General features: G+C 42.6%; 1 protein-coding gene and 1 long non-coding RNA gene across 5 annotated transcripts in view; one reads left to right on the forward strand and one right to left on the reverse strand.

Annotated features, from left to right (window-relative positions):
* The window catches only part of RASSF6 (Ras association domain family member 6), a 45,621-nt gene extending 44,344 nt beyond the window's left edge, over nucleotides 1-1,277 (reverse strand). For 2 of the 3 annotated variants that reach the window (XM_059396802.1, XM_059396817.1), the window contains exon 1: nucleotides 1,144-1,277. The gene's annotated coding sequence lies outside the window, so the exon portion shown is untranslated. Of the gene's footprint in view, nucleotides 1-1,047 lie in introns of all 3 variants that reach the window. The other variant, XM_059396810.1, reaches the window with a different exon arrangement.
* LOC132015935 (uncharacterized) lies at nucleotides 1,200-15,876 on the forward strand. Of its 2 annotated transcripts, XR_009403832.1 has the most exons (5): nucleotides 1,200-1,289; nucleotides 4,306-4,381; nucleotides 9,126-9,243; nucleotides 14,293-14,465; nucleotides 15,251-15,876. It is a non-coding gene; the product is annotated as an uncharacterized LOC132015935 (long non-coding RNA). The 2 variants fall into 2 exon arrangements; XR_009403831.1 differs by lacking the exon at nucleotides 14,293-14,465.
* The last annotated feature ends 4,867 nt before the right edge of the window (nucleotides 15,877-20,743 follow it).

A 20,743-nucleotide genomic window follows, 5' to 3' on the forward strand; every position in this document is an offset into this window, starting at 1 on the left:
TCTCACAATATGGGGTTGTATGTTACTCTCTCTTATAATACAAAATTATATTTCCTGGTTAGGAATAACAGGTTAATATGAATGTGAATTTTCCAAAGTAAAAGTGAATGAGTAACAAATAATTCTGCATTTGTCACACCATGTACTTGGTTGGAAAAGTGGCAAGAATTCAGATATTTCACTGCCATTCATAGAGGTAATGTTTTGCCCATTTGGCATCTGCTCACACCCTAGACGCACTTTCTGAAAACCACCCTACTCTTACCACCTTCACACGTCTGACCTCCACACAGCTAGCTCACCCTCGCTGATCTGGCCCTTTTGGCAGACCTGCTTATTTCTTATTGCGAACTGGAGGTACCACTTTTAGAATGCTTGCTAAGTGTTTAATTCCCATGAAAGCCCCATTGGCATATCTTGTGCTGTCAAGTGAGGCTTGCTTAGGGGAAGCAACTTGCTAAGGGACACACCAGTAAGTGGCAAAGGCAGGATTTGAACTTACAACTCTCTGCTTCAAAACTGGTATCCTTAACTCGTGGACTTTCATTTAATTATTTATAGTCATTCATTGTTTGGTGAAGTCTTAATAAATTATATCAGAAATCCTTTTCAATTTTTAGGGGGCTATGTCTCTGTAGCTCCGTGGAAATAAAAGTTTAGGGGAACTCTCGCTTAAAAGTACTTTCAAGTCTGCTGATTCAAAAAAGGAGGATGTCACGCAGGAGCTGGTATCTTCCAGAGGGTAAGTGCAGCTCCAGATAAAGCAGTCATTGAGCTATTTCCCTTGAGGAAAGGGAAAAGGGCTTCGGTGGCCACACCTACCTCCAAGCCCTTCCCTCCTCCCCATATGCTTACCTTGGTCAGGAATAGGTATCCTGAAAACAGTGTCCACATTTCAGGCTGCACACACTTAACTTGACTGCCTGTGAATTCTGTTTTCTAATAACTGGTCCTCAACCTGACCTCAGGGGGTGGATGCAAGGGGTTCTTTCCCTACCCCCATTTCCCCCCTGGGAGTCACACTGTGGCCAGGAGAAGCCTTTGTACCTGAGTCGTGGAGCCGAGTTTGCTCGCGGGAGAGTCTGTTCCCCGCTCAGGCACAGATTCACCAACTCACTGTCAGGGAAGGCAGGGCTCGCTCACCTGTTGCGGAGGTCGGAGCCAAGTGCGGAGGAGGGGCGGCTCTGGCTCTGCGCGCAGCTGGCTCAGGCTCGGAGCCCGGCAGTGTCCCTCTGCAGGACCATCAAGCCCACGGAGCTGTTAATCATTACCTCTACTCGCCCCAGCAGGTAAGGGTTGGAAACCTGAGCCACTCCCTGTGCCTCAGTGCATGTTGGGAGTGTTTACTTTCCTCCTTAGGAACCGCTGATAGGAACGCTCCTTTGCTCCCTGACACACATCTGGAGACAGGAATGGACATTAACCACTGAATGGGACTGACTCTAGAACTGACCTCTACTCTCTGTGCAGATTACGGATGAGTAGTCTGTAAGAAGGGACACTACCTAGGAATGAATGAATAGGTGCTATTCACATGTCTTGCCTAAAACGTGCTCTTTGAATTAGAAATGTCTTACTTTTTTTCCTTTGTCCTACTGCCGCCTCCTCGCCCAGCCAGCACCTTTTCACCCAGAGCAGTGGTTCTTGCTCCTCAAGGCACCCCTGAACCTCTATGTGACTTGCTGAACCTGCATACCCCGGGGCCTCAGCACACAAGAGACCCTGATCTAGGAGCTGTGGAGGGGGGGGCTGCAGGCACCTGTATTTTTTTGTAAGCTCCAAGGAAGAATCCAGTGGACATCAAGTTTGAAAACGATTGCACTGAAGTACAAAAGAGGAATTACAAAACAATTTAGTCGTTAGCTGACTGAATTGAATTTGGGGACTTCGCTTTTGCTCAATACCTCCAGTTTCAAAAAGGGCTCCGAAGACTTAGAGACCCTCAAATGACAGATGTTCTGGGCATACAAAGTGCTTTTGTTTGCGTAAGTGCACGCACTTGCGCGCACACACACACACACACTTAAACACACTTTTTAGTATCATTGTTCATATGTCTGTTTCCCATATAAACTATTGACAATTCAAAAAAAGTAAGTTTTTTTTTTTTTTTTACAAGTATAAATCATAAGCCCCCATGCCTGGGTGGCTCAGTGGGTTAATCTGCCTTTGGCTTAGGTCATGATCCCAGGGTCCTGGGATGAAGTCCTGAATCAGGCTCTCTGCTCAGCAGGGAGCCTGCTTCCCCCTCTCTCTCTGCCTGCTTCTCTGCCTACTTGTAATTTCTTCTTCTGTTAAGTAAATAAATAAAAAGTTAAAAACAACAACAACAACAACCAAAAAAACCCTTAAGCCCTCAAATGAAATTCAGTATAATTTCAACAACGAGTACGGTAGGCAGAATTGCTTCAGAGAGTTTATCTATTTGACTTGTGCACGAAGATGAGGACCGACTGGCTTTATCACGTTTGAAGGTTATTTTAATAAACGGAGCAGAGTCGAACCAATGGGCTTCTTAGGTCACCATCAAAGTTTCTACAACCTCATATATGAGGACAGTGTAATTTGGGATTACTTGTGGGTGTTCACATGATTAGCTGGCCCCAGGACCCCCTGCTGCGTGGACTGATCTTTGAATGATGACTAACGGGACCTGCAGTGTCTGTGGCCCCCAGGTTCCAGAACTTTGTTTAAGTTTACGCTCGGTCTCCACAGTCTCCTCTCTCTGCGGATCATGTGCTTGTTATCAGCACCAGGACAACTTTGTTTTGCACTTTTTATCACAAGCATCCTTGAAGCCTTTGTTCTGACTTCTGCTTTCCAGTTAGTTAGCTTTAGTTAGAGACCCAGGGACTCTTTTTATTTTTGAGTACTTACCCTTTTATAAATATATGATTTTTTAAATCATAATATGAAAAAAACCTAATTACATATGTGCAACATGTTAGTTTTGAAAAACACAGACATGCAGAAGAATAATTCACCGACAATCCCAGCCCTTAAGTAGTATTACTATAAACAATTTGGTGAATGCCTTCATTGGCATAGTTTCTCTACAGCTATTTACCAAAATACTCTTACCTTTGCCTTAATGTTTGATAACTTGCTTTTATCACATAAAACATATTATGAACACTTGACCATATATCAGTCAGTTTTTTCCTGCAATGATTTTAATTAGTTATACTGTATCATACCATATAAAGTATTGTTTAATCAGTTTCCTATTGTGAGAAATTTGTGGTACTGTAAATAAGACTTCAGAAAATGCTTATATATAGCTGCATAGAACTATAAGAATGCCTTTTAGATAGAGTTCAAAAAATGAAATTGCAATGTGCATTTTTAAAGAAGTTCTCTCAAAAAGGTGTCACTTTTATACTCCTGGGATAACTCCTGGATTATTCTTCTTTTTTAATTTATCAGTTTAAAAGGTAAAAAAAAAAACATATCCTATTTTAAATATATATATTATTGATGATCTTGTCTCACTATGTCCATTCTTTACCGCAACTGGTATAATCTTCTCCAGACAAAAATCAAGTCACAATACCACCTCTGATTTCCTTTATTGAAAACCTTTCTGCCAGTTGCGCCCAAATCTGGATAAAGTCTAAACCTGACCTTCTTCCCATGGCCCCAGAGGCCTCCATAGCCCACTTCTTCCCTATCTCTTGGACTTGATCGATTCTCTGCTTCCATGGTACGGACTCTACACTTGTGGCTCTGGCTTGATGTTTTTCTTTAAGAGAAAGAGAAGAGGGAGGGGGAGGGGCAAAGGGAGAGAAAAAGTCTCAAGCAGACTCCACACAGAGCCCAGAGCCCAGTGCAAGGCTCAATCCTAGGACCCCGGGATCATGACCTGAGCAGAAATCGAGAGTCAGTTGCTCAACTGACTAAACCACCCAGGTGTCCCTCGGGCTTAATTTTCTGTTCCTGGAACAGACCAAGCTGTTTCCTGCCTCATTTCCTTTGTTCTGATTATCTTGCCAAGAAAGCTCTGCTCTCGTCGCAGCTGGTTTCTTTTCATTTTTCTGGTTTTTCTTAAAGGTAATCACTTCAGAGAGACCTTCCACGGCCATCCCCTCCAAATGAGGCCACCAATCTTTCTCTAACACAATCTCCTATTCTATTATCCTAATGGCAATTATCGCTATCTGAATGCACTTTACTGTTTCATGTGTTATTGAATGTGTATTTCTTGTTTTGGGTGACTTTATTTTACCTCGCTTCTCTTTAAACCCTTAGCTCTAAGGAAACAGGGAACTTGACTGCTAGGTTCACTGCTCTGTCTTCTGTGCCTAGAACAATACTAGACCCATGTCAGAGGTTGAAGACACACCGGTTCAGAAACACATGATGGCGGCTTCATAAATGTGTGGTGAGTAAATAAATGTGAATCTACTTTTGTCCTGACTTGAGGAGATGCTTTTATCAAGTACTAAGGGCATATATATTTTTTAACATGATTCTAGAATTTATATTGTGTTCCACTGTGACCTATGTAACTGAACAGACATTAGTTTTCCATTATTAATAGGTTTCTAGTACAGCTTGATGTCTGGCAGTGCCATCTGATCAGCAGGCTTTTTTCCCAGAATTTTCTTCATTATTCTAGCCTTGTAATAGTATAATTAGCTTCTCACTGTAGAATGATATCTAGGAATTTCACCATCAACCATCGTTATGGGCAACTCCTCCTAGGCCAGCAAGCTTCATCCATGTTAGCAACTGACTTTAAGTTTAGGGGAGAAAGGCCCCTAAAAAGAGATATTTTTCTTGGTTAATGCATTTCTTTAGGGTTTTCTAGAGAGTTCTAGACTGACTGTAGGAAGGGCTGTTTGTTCATGCCTCCCCATATTGTTTGAAAGGACTTTCTGTACTGGGTTTGGACATGTGCCTTGCTTTGGTCAATGGGTCAGTTCCAAGTGACAAAAATGGAGGCTTGAAAACCAAGCCCCAGGGGTGGGCTCCGAGGCTTCACCTTCATTGCTCTTCAAGCCTGGAACCACCATATGAACAAGACTGGGCTAGCCGGTGGGATGATGAGAGAGCCTTGGCCCAGTTGCTCTATTACTCTAGCCGACAGCCTAAAGGCAGAGCCGCTAAACTCATCTGCAGCTGACTACAGTCTCACCAATGAGTCCAGCTGGAAACAGCAGGAAGTCTTTCTGGCGGAGCCCAGCCCACATTGCCAACCCACAGAACTATGAGCTATGTCAGTGGTGGTTGTGTTAAGCCATGAAGTTTCGAGGTGGTATGTTTCAGAGCACAAGCTGAAGTATGGCGCTTGTGTGTTTTTGTAAGACACACACAAACATGCATGCATACCAATATCTCATTCATTGGAAATCGAGAGAAATACTTGGAATGCGTTTCTACCACAATTCTGCTGCAGGGATGGCCCATAGCAATAGAACAGAAAAGAAGGAGACAAAAAGGGGTGCCTGCATGGCTCAGTTAGTCAGGCATCGGCCCTTAGATCAGGTCATGATCTGGAGTCCGGGGATGGAGGCCCACGTGAGATCAAGCGCCACATCAGGCTCCCTGCTGAGAGGGGTTTTGGTTCTCTCTCTTTCTGCCCCTCCCCCTGCTTGTGCTCTCTCTCTCTCTCTCTCTCTCTCAAATAAATAAATAAAATCTTAAAAAAAAACAAAGGAGGAGACAAAAAGATGTGGGTTATCATTAGGTTAGGTCATTTGCACAGACCACTAAACCACCCCTGAAAAGCATTTAGAGACGTAACTTGAAGAAAATGCATGGAGAACAAGAAATTGCCTGATTCTAACACTGTGTGACCCAAAATGCTATCAGTTTGTTGCATGGCCATACACCGCACTTTGTATCTGAAGCTGTACTTGGGGCCTATGCTAGGTGCTAAGTGAAGGAAAAAAAAGAAGTAGAGTAACTCTAAACACTGAGGGGAACTCCCAATAAAAACCTAACTGGGTCACCTTCTTAAGGAAGCCAGCCGTTCATAATGCAACATGATATGTTACTTTTCCAACATGTGAAGGTTAAAATAAATATATTTTATAATTGGGAATCTTCATTGTCAAGATCTTAGTAAATTACAACGGTTGTAACATTAATTCTTTAAGAAAAATCCTGATGTTGATCTTGAATTTGAGGAGTAAACGATCATTTCGTATTTAGATTTAGGAACATGTAAAATATAATATGTTTCCTATGAAAACAAAGACTTTAGAACTTCGATTTAAAAAAAGTAAAATTTTGCTTTGCTGAGAAAAACAAGATAAGGGTGGAGAAATTCCTTCTTAAAATTCCTCCAAAACTTTCATTAAAGCAATGCTGTTATAGATGTATAGGTCATTTAAAAACGTCTCTTCGTTGATGAGTTTTGAGAGAAGTTCACCTTCTGTTGTTACATTGTAGGGCTGAAGGGTAACTTTTTTTAAAAAGGTTTTATTTATTTATTTGATAGACAGAGATTACAAGCAGGCAGAGAGGCAGGCAGAGATAGAGGGGGAAGCAGGCTCCCCACTGAGCAGAGAGCCCCATGCGGGGCTTGATCTGAGGACCCCAGGATCATGACCTGGGCTGAAGGCAGAGGCTTAATCTGCTGAGCCATCCAGGTGCCCCTGAAGGGTAACTTTTGAATTGGACTACGATTTGTCCTAATGATGGGGATCAAAGTCACACAACTGCTTTTACAACTTGAACAACGAAAAGTAATACTGAGAAGTGATAAAAATAATTTCTATTTCTAAGCATGTTTCCTCTCTAAGAGAAAGTTTCTGATCTTAAATATAGACTGTTTTCAACACTGCAATGGCCAGTGGAGAGAATTCAACTTACTCAGTCATTGAAAAATTGCTGTGTGCCAGACAGAGGTAGTAGGCATGGTGACAGTAAAGGTGCATCAGACGGTCTCTGCCCTCGAGGAGCTACAATCTTCAACATGGACACAGACTCCATTCAGTCTTCTCTGCCACAGGAGAGAGGAGACTTAAAAGCACACATGCTTTCCAACTTCAGCGACAGAAGGAAACCCAGGGTTCTGGTAGATTTTAGGAGGTGGGGCCCTCAAAATTTTGTTTAAAATTTTAAAATTAGAGTTTAAAAAGAGTGTTTAAAAAGTTAGAGTTAAAAAAGAGTGTTAAACACACTCTTCGAATGAATGGAGAATCCTTTCCAAATGAAACAAGCAATAATCATTCTCCCACCCTAAGTTTTGCTACCTTTTACTATTGTAATTGTGTACAAAACAGAGAAATCCAACAGAATGTGACCATGATGCCGTTTTTCTGATACAGCAGTTATCCAAGTTGATTTTTATACCATCCTTCACTCCTTCTCCTCCAACTCACACTACATCCACTTCGCACTCTTCAAGTTTGGGAAAAAGGTGGATAATAATAATAATAACAATAACATATAAAAGTTTCATTCCAAGTGACAATAGCTTATAAATAATTAAGGTCAATGTTCTTAAATCTCAATGTCAGCAGTTGACTAATGCTGAAAGTCAAGTCATGGGGTGCCTGGGTGAGTCTGTTGGTGGAGCGTCGGACTCTTGATTTTAACTCAAGTCATGATCTCAGGGTCTTGAGATCAAGCCCCACATCAGGCTCTGTGCTTGGCAGAGAGTCTGTTTGAGATTCTCTCTCTCCCTTTCTTCCGGCCTCCCCCTGCCACTCACTCTCTCTAAAACAAATAAGTAACTCTTTAAAAAAAAAAAGAAAGAAAGAAAGTCAAGTCATAGCCTGGACATTCTTTAATGGAGTATTGTAATAGTGACTATATCTCTCAATAAAAACTGCAATATTTGATTTGATTTCCAGATATAACATGAACTTAGGAATCTGCTAGGAAATCATGGACATATGAGTATCAAATAACACAATTCTCATTAATGCAGACTGTAAGTGATGTGTTCTTGACCCTTGTCTGCGTTATTGCTTTAGGACCACAGTTTTGACAGCTCCCATCGCTTCAAACCATCCTGTTGCTTACAGCACACACTTGGCTCAGTAGTCATATGTGGACGTAACTAAGCATGCATGTATGTTTCTAGTTTGTCATTCACAAGTTCTCATACTAATGGCAGACTTAAAATGTTATATGCTATTAATTACTGCTTTTCTTAGAAGGATCACAGCTGTTTTCTATCCCACCTTTATGAACTCCAGCTACATACAGGTGATCTATTCTAGGCACAGGCGCTTGTATAGTTTCAGAAAAAGGTGAGAGTTGGGCTTGTGTAGGTCACACCCACAACATGAAGTTCCTGGTGTATGTCCTGTTTGCTCTAAGGGAACCCTCCTGGGGTAAACTCTTGTGACATCAAGTAGATCACAACATATTTGTGGAAAAAGGTTAAACATTTGAATAATGTAATTATGTATCTTCTGGGTAGTGTCCATTTATTAGTTAGAGAGAAATGGGAGAGCTATTAAGGTACCCCTCTTTCTAACTATATATGTGTACAATGCCAGTTGTTGTCAGTATTATAACAGACTAAAGGCAGAGACAGATATGAGAACCCAAGTGCTTTCTATTAACCCAGACATTAAAGAGATTTGCAAACTGCAAAACAATGACATTCTCTTCAGCACATGGTTTTTTGTTTTGGAAAATAGAGCTATTTTTCATAATATGTAATTAACATGCTGTGAATTCATATTTTAAATTAATGGGTAAATTTAAATTTTTTTCTCAGTTTTAATTTCTAACGCAGTGAACACTGATTGATGTAATCTACATGAGCAGAATTTTTTGAGGTTGTCAAAACTTCTGAAAAATGTAAAGAGATTCCAGGAACTGAAAAAGTTGAGAATTGCTGATTGGGAATGAAGAGACAGATGGGACCTAGAGTATTAAATTTGGGAGTAATCAGCATTTGGCTGGTGATTTATACAGGCATTCAGATGAAACTGGCCAGTAGAAGTTTCCGAAGGGAAAAGATATGACTCATACTGAAATGCTGAGACTTAAGTTTCTTAACCTGTCCAAGTGTACCTTATCCACAAAACGCCATTGTATGCATTATTGTCAGTGGGTCACCGTTTGTAAAGCACTTGGCATAAAGAAGGCAGTCAATAAATGATACTTACTTTTTATTTTTGTTCTTGAATCTTTTATCTTTCTTCATTCGAATGCAGAATTGATTTTTTGGCATAATCCAGACGACTAGTCAAGTACGCTTCTTGTCCTTCATGCAGGAGCAAGTGGAGAGAGGAAGTGAGCGGGGAGAGAAAGTTTGACACAATGAAGGGAAAGGTAAGTGTAGCTTGTCATCTGCCCTTACAGTATTCGTATGGGTCAAGCAGCCCCTGCCATAGATGATTGGCTTTATTACTTCTTTTAAATTGGGTTCAAATGTTCTTGCCATTTTTCAGTGTGGCAGAAAGAACACAAAGACATTGGGATCAGAGGTGATTGGAATTCTGGTTCTGCTCCATACTGGAAGTGTAACCTTGGGAAGCTACTCTATCTTTTGGAGCCCTACTCTCTTAACCTGTGCAATGAGAACCTTGATAGAGACCTTAGATGAGCAGACTATTGCACAAGGGCATGTAAAGGGAAGTGCTGTGTGCCAGGTGCATAACAGTTGCTTAATAAATGGCAGCCATATTGTTGTTTGCTGAGGTGTGAGCTGGAGAGTGCAAGGATCTCTAAGGCAAGAAACTGACACTTCCAACTGAAGTTATGAGTTATAACTGGTGGAACGAAGGGGAAAATGAAAGTAGACTACAAACAGCAAAAAAAAATTTTAGAAAAATAATTCGTAGTTTGAAGTTTTATTTTTCCATTGTGACTCAGCATCCATTTTAATCTTTTCCCAAAGGATGGCCATGCATATGTGTATTTATCTGTATTGTCTCTATCATTCATATAGCTATCACATTTATCTATCCACCTGTCTAAGTGACAAATGTGGACGACAAACACTGAAATTCAGTGTGGGTTGGGCAAAGAGTAGGAAGAGTGGTAGAAACCCAAGTCACAGATTTCTAGATATACACAAGGACAGATAACTATGACAGAAGACAGGTAGATCAGTCTCCACAAATTCAAAGGTTGAAAGACTTTGCAATGACTTTCAAACCAAGGCTTACCTTTTGCAATTGTGATTGTCCTGTTGTCTGCCATTTTCTTGTCTTGCGGCTCCATTTTCTTGGCATCTCCATGTAGGTTATTAATTTAAGACTTATTTATTTTCCTAAAGTGCCATGAATATGTTGGAGATGGTATAGCACAATAGAGTTCAGGGTTTGGAGCCAGGCAGAATTTGGTTTGACTCTTAGCCCTGCTAATTTGGGCAAAATCATGAATGCAACCTATATTATCGAATGCCTGCCATGTACCTGGTATTACACCGATTTCTTATGATATAATAATAAGCAAAGGACCTACATCCCCATTCTTAGGGACCTCAGAGTATCAGGTGGGAGAGAGACATTATTTAAAAATGACACTAATGAATATATGACTACTCACTGAGGTAAGTTCTAAACTGAATTACAAGTTAGAGGGTGAGGTAAACAGTATATACTCAGAAACAACAGTGTAGGCAAAAGACTTTTGACAGAAAGGAGCAAGGAAAGTTAAAAGAAAAATTTGGTGTAGCTGGAGTGAAGACAGCCAGAGGAGGAATCAGAAGCTCTAGTTTTCTTGTCTGTAAACTGGGGTTAATAAGGTTATCTTGTGGATTACTGAGAGAATATGATACTGCCCAAACAATAGTGGCAATTCTATTAAATGGTGGCTACAGTTATAATTACATAGTTGCTGCAGAGATGAAGACATTTCTTCATTACATAATGTGAGATCAGACCTTCTCTAACATCGGTAGTTGCGTTCATCCTCGACAACTGACCACTGGCAGACAAATGCGTCCCAGTCCTTGCAGTGCCCAGAAGACTTATAATTTAGGGAGGAAGTGAGGTTTTTTCTTTTGGTCTTGGACTATGTAGATGCCTGTCAATGAGAGAAGGAATATCAGAAAGCCATTGTTGAAAGGAAGGAGAAAGGAGTCAAATAAACTATGTTCTAAATAATTTTTTCCCCTAGACATGTCTTGAAATGTGACATTCCATTCCCCTAATCTGCTGTTTTCCTACCCGACAGGCAAAGGTTCCAACTTCCCAACATGTTCCTGCAAGCAAAGATCTGAATGAGGAAGCTAGTGCAGAAAAAGCTCTTCCAGCCGTATCAAGGGAATTAAATCGAATTGCAGAATTAGCTAGTCTCAAGAATACAGTGCCATTAAATACTTTTTGCTGTTTTATAAATTTTTCTTCAAATTCCAGTTAGTTAACATACAATATAATGTTAGTTTCAGGTGTACAATATAGTGATTCAACACTTCCATATGTCACTCAGTGCTCATCTCAAGTGCCCTCCTTAATCCCCGTCACCTGTTTTACCCATCCCACACCCACCTCCCCGCTGGTGACCATCAGTTTGTTCTCTAGAGTTAAGACTCTGTTTCTTGGCTTACGTTTCTTTCTCTATTTTCCCCTATGATCATCTGTTTCTTAAATTCCACATATGAGTGAAATCATACGGTATTTGCCTTGCTCTGGCTGACTCATCTCACTTAGCATACTACTCTCTAGCTCCATTCATGTCATTGAAAATGGTAAGATTTTATTCCTTATTATGGCTAATATTCCACTGTGTATATATATATATACCACCTCTTCCCTGTCCATTCATCAGCCATTGGGCACTTGGGCTCTTTCCATAATTTGGGTATTGTAGATAAAGCAGCTATAAAGATTGGGGTGCACGTATACCTTTGAATTAGTATTTTTGTATTCTTTGGATAAATACCCAGTAGTGTGATTGCTGGATCAGAGAGTAGAAATAGATAACTTCCTAGAAATAGTAGAATTTCCTAGTAGAAATAGATAACTTCCTAGAAACATAGAAACTACCAGAACTGAAACAGGAAGAAATAGAAAACTTGAACAGACTGATAACAAGCAAAGAAATTAAACTGGTAATCAAAACACTCCCAACAGAGGCACCTGGGTGGCTCAGTTGATTGATCATCTAAGTCTTGGTAGGTTTTGGCTCGGGTCATGATCTCAGGGTCCTGAGATGGGGCACTGAGTGGGGCTCCATGCTCAGCACAGAGTTGACTTGAGATTCACTGCTTCTCCCTGTGCTCCTCCCCCAACGTGGCTAGCAGTCTCTCCCTCTCTCTCTCTCTCAAATAAATAAATAAATAAAATCTTAAAAACAAAACCGAAAAACTCCTAACAAACAAATTCCAGGGCGAAATAGCTTCACAGGCAAATTTTACCAAACATTTAAAGACTGAATACTTATTCTCCTCAAACTATTCCAAAAAGAAAGGCAAACTTGAAATTTCATTCTGTGAGGCCAACACTACCCTGATACCAAACCCAAATGAAGACACTCCTAGAAAAGAGAACTGTAGGCCAATATCTCTGATGAACATGAGTGCAAAAATTCTCCATAAAATACTAGCAAATGAAATCCAATAATACATTTTAAAAAAATCAGTCACCACAATCAAGTGGGATTTATTCCTGGGTTTCAAGGGTGGTTCAGTATCTGTGATTCAATCAACATGATATATCACATTAATAAAAGAAAGGATAAGACCCAGTAGATGCAGAAAAAGCATTTGACAAAATACAGCATCCAGTCATGATAAAAACCCTCGACAGACAGGGTTTAGAGGGAATATACCTCAACATAATAAAGGTTGTATATAAAAAACCCACAGTGAATATCATTCTCAGTGGGGAAAACCTGAGAACTTTTTCCCTAGTCAGGAATGAGACAGGGATGTACACTTTTGCTACTTTTATTCAACATTACTGGAAGTCTTAGCCTCAGCAACCAGACAACAAAATAAAATAAAGTCATCTAAATCAACAAGGAAGAAGGCAAATTTTCGCTATTTGCTGACTGCATGATACTTTACATAGAAATCCGGAAAGACACCACCCTCAAATTTCTAGAGGTACAGTGCCTTTTAAATGGACCCCAGCAAGTGAGCCCCTGCAGTCCAGGACTGTAGCACTAACAGCCTGGATCCAAACCCCGCTCCACTCCTGACGCCTCTGTGACTTCGCCTCCCCATCTCTAGGAAAGAGCTAATGATGAAAACAGTAATACGTGTCTCCCGAGGTTGTTGTGAGGATAGAATGAGTAACCAGGGAGAAGGGGCAAAGCCTTTAGAAGAGCTTCCCAGCCCAGAGTAAGCATGTGTAAATGTTAGCTACACTTTTCCCTCCAGTTTTACTGAGATACAGTGGACATAGGTCATTGTATATGTTTAAGGTGGACTGCCTAATGCTTACATACGTGATATGTATCGCTCACACATATTGTGAGATGATTACCGTATACATATATTAGTTAATATGCATCACCTCTTACAGAAATCGGTAAAAGAGAAAGCAAAACAAGGATGTATTTTTCTTTAAAAAAAGAATATATTTTTTCTTTATATATATATATATATATATATATATATATATATATATATATTTACACACACACACACACACACACACACACGTTTATTTATTTATCCTGCAGCAATGTGAGCTTTGGTTGACCTGTTATTTATCTTACAGCTGGAGGTTTGTACCTTGTGACCACCTTCCTCCGGTTCCTCCCCCTATTTCTCCCCTCTGTTAACTATGAATCTGATCCCTTTTGCTGTGATTTTGGTTTGTTTGTTTGTTTTTAGATTCCGCATGCAAGTGAGATCATACAGTATTTGCCTTGCTCCTTCTGACTTATTTGACTTTGCCTAATGCCCTCAGGTTCCATTCATGTTATCACAAACAGCAGAATTTCCTTATTTGTAGATATACCACAACTTGTTCATGCAGTCATTCATGAACTTGTTTCCATGTCTTGGCTATTGTAAATAATGTTCGCTGTTAACTTAATGCCTGAAGTAGTTGTCAGTTTTTGTCCCTCCCTCTTCCAACATATAGACACGTGTACTCATATACACGCATAAATATACAAACACACACACATGCACGCATACATACACGCAAGCTTCTTACACTCTGGATGTCAGGATGTGTGCAATCTTCTTAGGGTCCCATATACAATCAAAAGAGCTTTGGGTTTAATGAGTGTTCAAATACGGTAGCTGTCGAAAGCAGTACACAGAAGGAGGAATGTTTTAATCTCTGCAGCATCTTTCTGGGGACTAGTGTTGCTTCACAATAGCCAGTGCATGCGGTAGAAAGGAGCTACTGTTGAGTCGCTCTTCTTCCTCTTCCTAATTTCATGTGTGAACACCAAGTCCATCAATGTTACCAGCTGCACATCCCCTGGCACCTGTCCCGGCAGATTAAGGTCCGGGAAACAGTGAAAGAAGATAGAGCGCGGGGGTTGAAGCAAAGAAACTCACAGCATTTGTGGGCAGTTGAGCATCCTGCATCCAGACCAAGTCCTGTGACCAGCTTTGCTTATGGAAGGTGGAGCTCCACTAGGTGGGAACTCGAGATGGGTTTCTGGGCTTCAAGTGCATAGGAAGAGACTAACACATCAGCCCCTCCCTACAGAACGCCACATCAGCTGTCACCAGAAGCAGTGGGTTAGCTCTTTTTAGCTTTGGACTCCCTTTGGTGTAGTTTCCTGGAACCTGAAACTTAGAGGCTCACATTTCCATTGGGGTTTTCTGGCCAGAGGGTTCCCTCGTTCCTGTCTATCTTTCACTTTGAGGGAGACTGTTGCCATTATTTTATAAAGTTGGGGAACTTGAGGCCACAAGAACCCACGATGTGAGTGAGGCTCCTGATGTTGAAACTATGGTTCCCAAACACAGATCACCAGTTTCCCCTTTTTCCACATGTGACAACTGTTGCCCCTTAAACAGCAACAGTTGAACTATGTGGGTCCACTGACACGTGAGTTGTTTCCAATAAATAGAGCATAGTACTAGAAATGTATTTTCCCAACTCTGGACTCCGGGAGCCCAATTGAAGCTTACAGAAAGGAGGGGGAGTGAGGAAGGGGGATGGGGTAACCGGGTGGTGGGCATTAAGGAGGGCACATGGCGTGATGAGCCCTGGCTGTTATACACAACCAGCGAGTCACCGAGCACTCCGTCAAAAACTAATGAGGTACTATATGTTGACTAAATGAACATTAAAAAAAAAAAAAAAATCGATTAAAAAAAAAGAAATGTATTTTCTCTTCCTTAAGATTTTCTGGATAATGTTTTCTTTTCTCTCTTACTTTATTGTACTTTATTGGCCCAAATTGTTCTGTTCAGGTCCAGGCCTCAGAGGATCCTTCCTGTGAAGACAGGCCCCTCAGCAGCCACAAGCAGCCTCTTCATGGCCTCAGTTGCGAATCTGAGGAACAAGATAGAGACTTCTGGTTTCTGGTCTGGTATGTAAGGGGCTTGGAAGTCACCACTCTGCTAAACAACGAGTAAAAATCTGAAGGAACCCAAAATTCCTAAATCATTAAGGGAGGGGAGGTTGCTGGGCCAAGGGCTTCCTGGAAAACTGGAGAAACCTACACATCACTACAGAGAATCGCAACTTACCATAAGCAAAACCGAAGAGCAAAAACCTCTGGGGGAACCAGTGCAGGGGTAGCAAAAACCTGGACGAAGTTGCTGAATTGCTGGAGGCTCATGTGGACAAGCCCGAGAGTTAGAAACTCCAGGGGACCCAGTCCCTGGCGGGAAGCCTTTGATGGGCTTATAGATAAACTGTATGTGACTCAGGAAAGAACCTCTGAGCTCGTGTATGTCAGCAGAAACATTCAAAACTGAAAAGCAAAGAGAGGGGCTTCTGGGTGGCTCAGTCAGTGAAGCGTCTGCCTTCACCTCCCTGCTCTGCGAGGGGCCTGCTTCTCCCGCTTCCTCTGCCTGCCACAGCCCCCGGCTTGTGCACGCTCTCTTTCTTTTTCAAATAAATAAATAAAATCTTTTAAAAAATGAAAAGAGGAAAAAAAGACTGAAAAATACAGAATAAGAGATCTAAGAACTGTGGGACAAGTACTTTTAATGGGAATACCAGAAGAAGGGGAAAGACAGAGAATTGGGAGAAATATTTGAGGCAAGAATGACTGAAAATTTCCCCCAAATTCATGTCAGACACCAACTCACAGAGCCAGGAAGTCCAGAACACACCAAGCAGGATATGTGCCAACATTCATATTTAAACTGCAGAAAATCCAAGATATTTAAAACTATTAAATGAAGCCAAAGGAAAAAACCTTCCCAATAGAGGGTGAGAATTACATCCTACTCGTCCTCAGAGCCCAAACACATCAGAGAGTGGGGAGAAGTATTTAAAATGTCCCAAGGAGTGAAGTCCTTTTCTCTTTCCTGAACGTCCTCCAGTTTATTGATAAACTCTTGTGCCTCAGTACAAACCCACATCGAGGTATCTGAGACTCTGTCTCCAGGTTCAGTAGATACATGGAGATTCCTTCTGACTGAGCCGCTGAGTCAGTCACAGTCAAATTCATGTATTTCGTGGGTCCCCGTGCGCTGTGACAGGTGTCCCACACACAACACTCTGTAGGAAACAGGTGCTGTGCTTCCATGGGACTTGAATTTTAATAAGTGGAAGTTTAAGGGTATAAAAGTAACTAATGCTTTGAACCTGTAGTAGACTGATTTTTTTTTTCAGCAGTTTCATGATTTTCTATTTCAATTTCAAAATTTTCAGTGTGGAGTAGAAAGAATTTTCAATGAATATCCATATATTCACCACACAGATTCTGCCATTAACACTTTATAATACTTGTTTTATAAAACTGCTTATCAATGTATCCATCCATCCATCCATCCATCCATCCATCCATTCTTTTTTGGATATATTTCAAAGTAAATTAAAAAAATCAGTTTGTTTTACCCCTAAACACCTTTGTATGCATATCATTAAGGCTATTAGCTAGAATTCATTATTTATATATGAGAAAACATTGTTTCTTTTATTTTCTATTTGACATATAATTTACATACAGTGACATGCATAAACCTTCATGTTCCATTGGATAAGTTTGGATGAATGCAAATACCCATGCAACCCCAACCTTTATCAAGAAACAGAAGTTAGCATCACACCAGAAAATCCTCTCATGTGCCTTCTCAGTTCATTCCTGCAGGGGTCACCCTTCAGAGGCAACTACTCTTCTGATTTTTCTCCATTCACATTAGTTTTGCCTATTCCATGTCGATGGAGTCATGCAGTGTGTATTTTTTGTGTCCAGCTTCTTTTACCTATTATCACTTCTGTGAGCTTCATTGAGGTGGTTGCCATTTTCAGAAGTATATTCCTTTTTATGACTGAGTGATATTCCACTGTACATACCACAGCTTGTTTACTTCGTCTCCAACTGCAAGACCCCTGAGCGTTCTCCAGTCTTACCAGTTATGAATAAAGTGGCCCTGAACAGCCTTGTGTAAGTTATCAGCTGGCTTTATAAAACTGTTCTTTCCATCCTCAGGAATACTATTGTCTGCATAAGTGGCCGACTTCTACAGCTGTATCTCCAGTCTAAAACCAGTGCCTCCACTCCAGACTCTTAAATCCAACTGCCAACTCAACCTCTCCTCTTGGATCTCCAATAGGCATCTCAAACCTAATGTCTGAAAGCAAACTCTTGCTTAACACCCTCCCCAACTGCAATTTCCCATCCCATTAAATGGTGATCCTTCCAGTTATTCAGACCATAAACAGAGACAGCCCCAACTCCTCTCCCTTGCCCAATCCATGGGCAATCCTATTTGTTCTATCTTCAGAATATATCTAGAATGCTTCAGTTATTAGCACCTCTCCTCACCATTTGGTTGGAGGCATTATGGCTTCACTCATGAATTTTGGGAAAACCTAGTAAGTGGTCTCTTGCTTCCATTCTGCTCCTCTCACACAGCCTAATCTGAACACCATAGCCAAAGTGGTCCTTTCAGAGCATGTTTTTTAGATCCTTCCATTCATGCTGCTTGAAAAAGCTCGTATGGCTCCTTAGTTCACTCAGAAGCAAAGTCCTGACAATAGCACCCAAGGCTCTGTACCATCTGGCTCTCCATTACACACCTGGCCACTTTCCCATCCTCTTTCTACACCTCTTAGTATTTTTCCTAGTGACACTGGCCTCTGGTGGTCACTCAGTGTGTTCGCAGTTGCTGTTCCCTTTACCTGGCCTGCATTTCCCGAGATGAGGAAGCGTGGCCAGTTGTGAGCTTATGCTGAATTGTCCCTGTCGGTGAATTTGAACATCTCAGGCCAATACCATATTAGGGGAGGGGTGGGGGCTTTTAGCCTAATAGACAATATTCTCTGGGAGAGATTTTTCAAAGGACTCTTTCCCCTGAATCTTGACAAAGCTGAGCCGCTTTTTACATTATTTAGTTGCAAGGAAGCCTTGGGCAAAATGATAATATCTTTCTTTTTTGCTGCTTTAAGGTGGCATCAGAGTAAACGCACACTGATGTGCATACAGGTGTTTTTAATAATGATTTAAGGGTCTGTGATATTTTCCAGGAGGGAAAACCTTCCTTTTCTTTCTTTCTTTCTTTCTTTCTTTTTTTTTTTTTTTTCCTAAAGAGCCCATTTGAGTCATGAAGGAAAGCCCAACCTTGCAGCCACGGCACCCTTAAAAGCCACAGACCATAGAGCATCAGGACAGACTCAAGTTGTTCAGTTTCTGCTGCTCCCAGGGCACTCTCAGACTTCAGTGAGCCTCAGCCTCTCCCAAGGACCACCCCACCCTGGACCCAGAGCTTCCTATTTCTATTTCACAGGTCCTTGGTGAAATCTGAGAACTTGCATTTCTACCAAGTTCCCGGATGATGCTGTGTGGCCGGCTCAGGGATCAGACTTTGAAATAGAGCTTCAAGGGCTATTTGCTGCTTCTCTATTCCCTGGCTGGGTGCAAACCCCTCCTCTGACCTTGCCGGCGGACCCTGAGCCCAGGTGCGGGCTCCCTTGACTTCCTATCCACTGAGGGACTCGAAGTGATGGATGGAAATAAGCTCAGTCTCACTCTTCGCAGCTGAGCTTTGCTTCTGCCGCTGTGGGGACCGACACTCCCATTCCTTGCAGGCGGTGGTGACTCCGCAGACGCAGCAGGACCGAGGCACTGATGTAGTGAGTTTATTGGTTTCTCAGATGAAGAAAGGGAGAAAACCAAGACTAGGAGTAGATTAAACCGGTGGTTCTGAAACTTAATACACACATCGGACACTTACTAAAAATGCAGGTTCTCCGCTGACACCACCATCGCCTCACAGGCGTGCTGGTATCTTGGGCCAAAAGTAATTTAAGAGATAACATTTAGGGGCGGCTGGGTGGCTCAGTGGGTTAATAAGCCTCTGCCTTGAGCTCAGGTCATGACCTCAGGGTCCTGGGATCGAGCCCCACATTGGGCTCTCTGCTCAGCAGGGAGTCAGCTTCCCCCTCTCTCTGCCTGCCTCTCTGCCTACTTGTGATCTCTCTCTGTCAAATAAATAAATAAAATCTTAAAAAAATAAAAAAGTAGTTTAAGAGATAACATTTAGGGGCGCCTGGGTGGCTCAGTCAGTTACGCGCCTGCCTTGGGCTCAGGTCGTGAGCCCAGGCTGCTGGGATGGAGCCCCAAATCCTGCTCCTTGCCGGGGGCGGAGCGCGCTTCTCCCTCTCCTGCTGCATCCCTGCTCGTGCTCTCTGATAAACAAATAAACAAATAAATCTAAAAAAAAAAAAAAAAAAGAAGAAGAAGAAGTAACATTTAAGTAAACTCCTAGGTGATTCTATTATGGGTAATCAGGGGACCCGCTTTCAGGAATACTGAATTACGCGATTCCCGGCAGCGCGGCCCGATGGGGCGCCCACGGACCACCCCGCGCCCTCGGACCCGCCCGCGCCCACCGACCCGCCCGCGCTCCCGGACCCGCCCGCGCCCACGGACCCCCACTCGCCCACCGACCCGCCCGCGCCCACCGACCCGCCCGCGCTCCCGGAGCCCCCCGCGCCCGCAGCGCCCCAGGCCGGCGGCGGAAACGCTCCGTGGCGCGAACACACGGCCGCGCGCTCTGGGCTGAGCCGCGCCGTCGCCCCCTCGGCGAGTGTGGTTCGGGGGTGTGAGATGAATGACGCTTTGTCGCGTTTCAGTGTCAGCCGCTGATACTAAAGAAAGTGACCGTCAGGGCCGCCCAGTGTACGCATCCATTAAAAAATATAATAGCAAATAGGGTTTTCTTTAAGGCCAGCCAATTAAACGCCGCACAAGTCCGCACCGTGGGACACAACTTCATTTCACGCGATTCAGTACAACCCAGGGCGACCCGGTGGACGCGCGCGGACCTGTCGCCGCCGCGGGTCTCGGCTCGTGCTGCGGCGCCCTCTAGTGGCAGGACCGGAATCGCCGTCCCCGGCGGCTACCGGGGCGCTTTGCGGGCGAAGGTCAACAGACCTGTCGGAAGGGAACCGGGCTGAGGTTTGCTGACTGCTTCATTCTACAGCGGAAGGCACGGATTCAGAGACTACCTGAGCTGCCATCTGAGCTAACTAATCGTGCTGTCTGCGCAGATCATTTTTTTGTAATTGATTTATTTATTTTCAGAAAAACAGTATTCATTGTTTTTTGCACCACACCCAGTGCTCCATGCAATCTGTGCCCTCCCTAATACCCACCACCTGGTTCCCCAACCCCCCCCCCCCCCCCGCCACTTCAAATCCCTCAGATTGTTTTTCAGAGTCCATAGTCTCTCATGGTTCACCTCCCCTTCCATTTTCCCTCAACTCCCTTCTCCTCTCCATCTCCC

The sequence above is a fragment of the Mustela nigripes genome, chromosome 1, assembly GCF_022355385.1.
Source record: "Mustela nigripes isolate SB6536 chromosome 1, MUSNIG.SB6536, whole genome shotgun sequence".
Classification (NCBI taxonomy): domain Eukaryota; kingdom Metazoa; phylum Chordata; class Mammalia; order Carnivora; family Mustelidae; genus Mustela; species Mustela nigripes.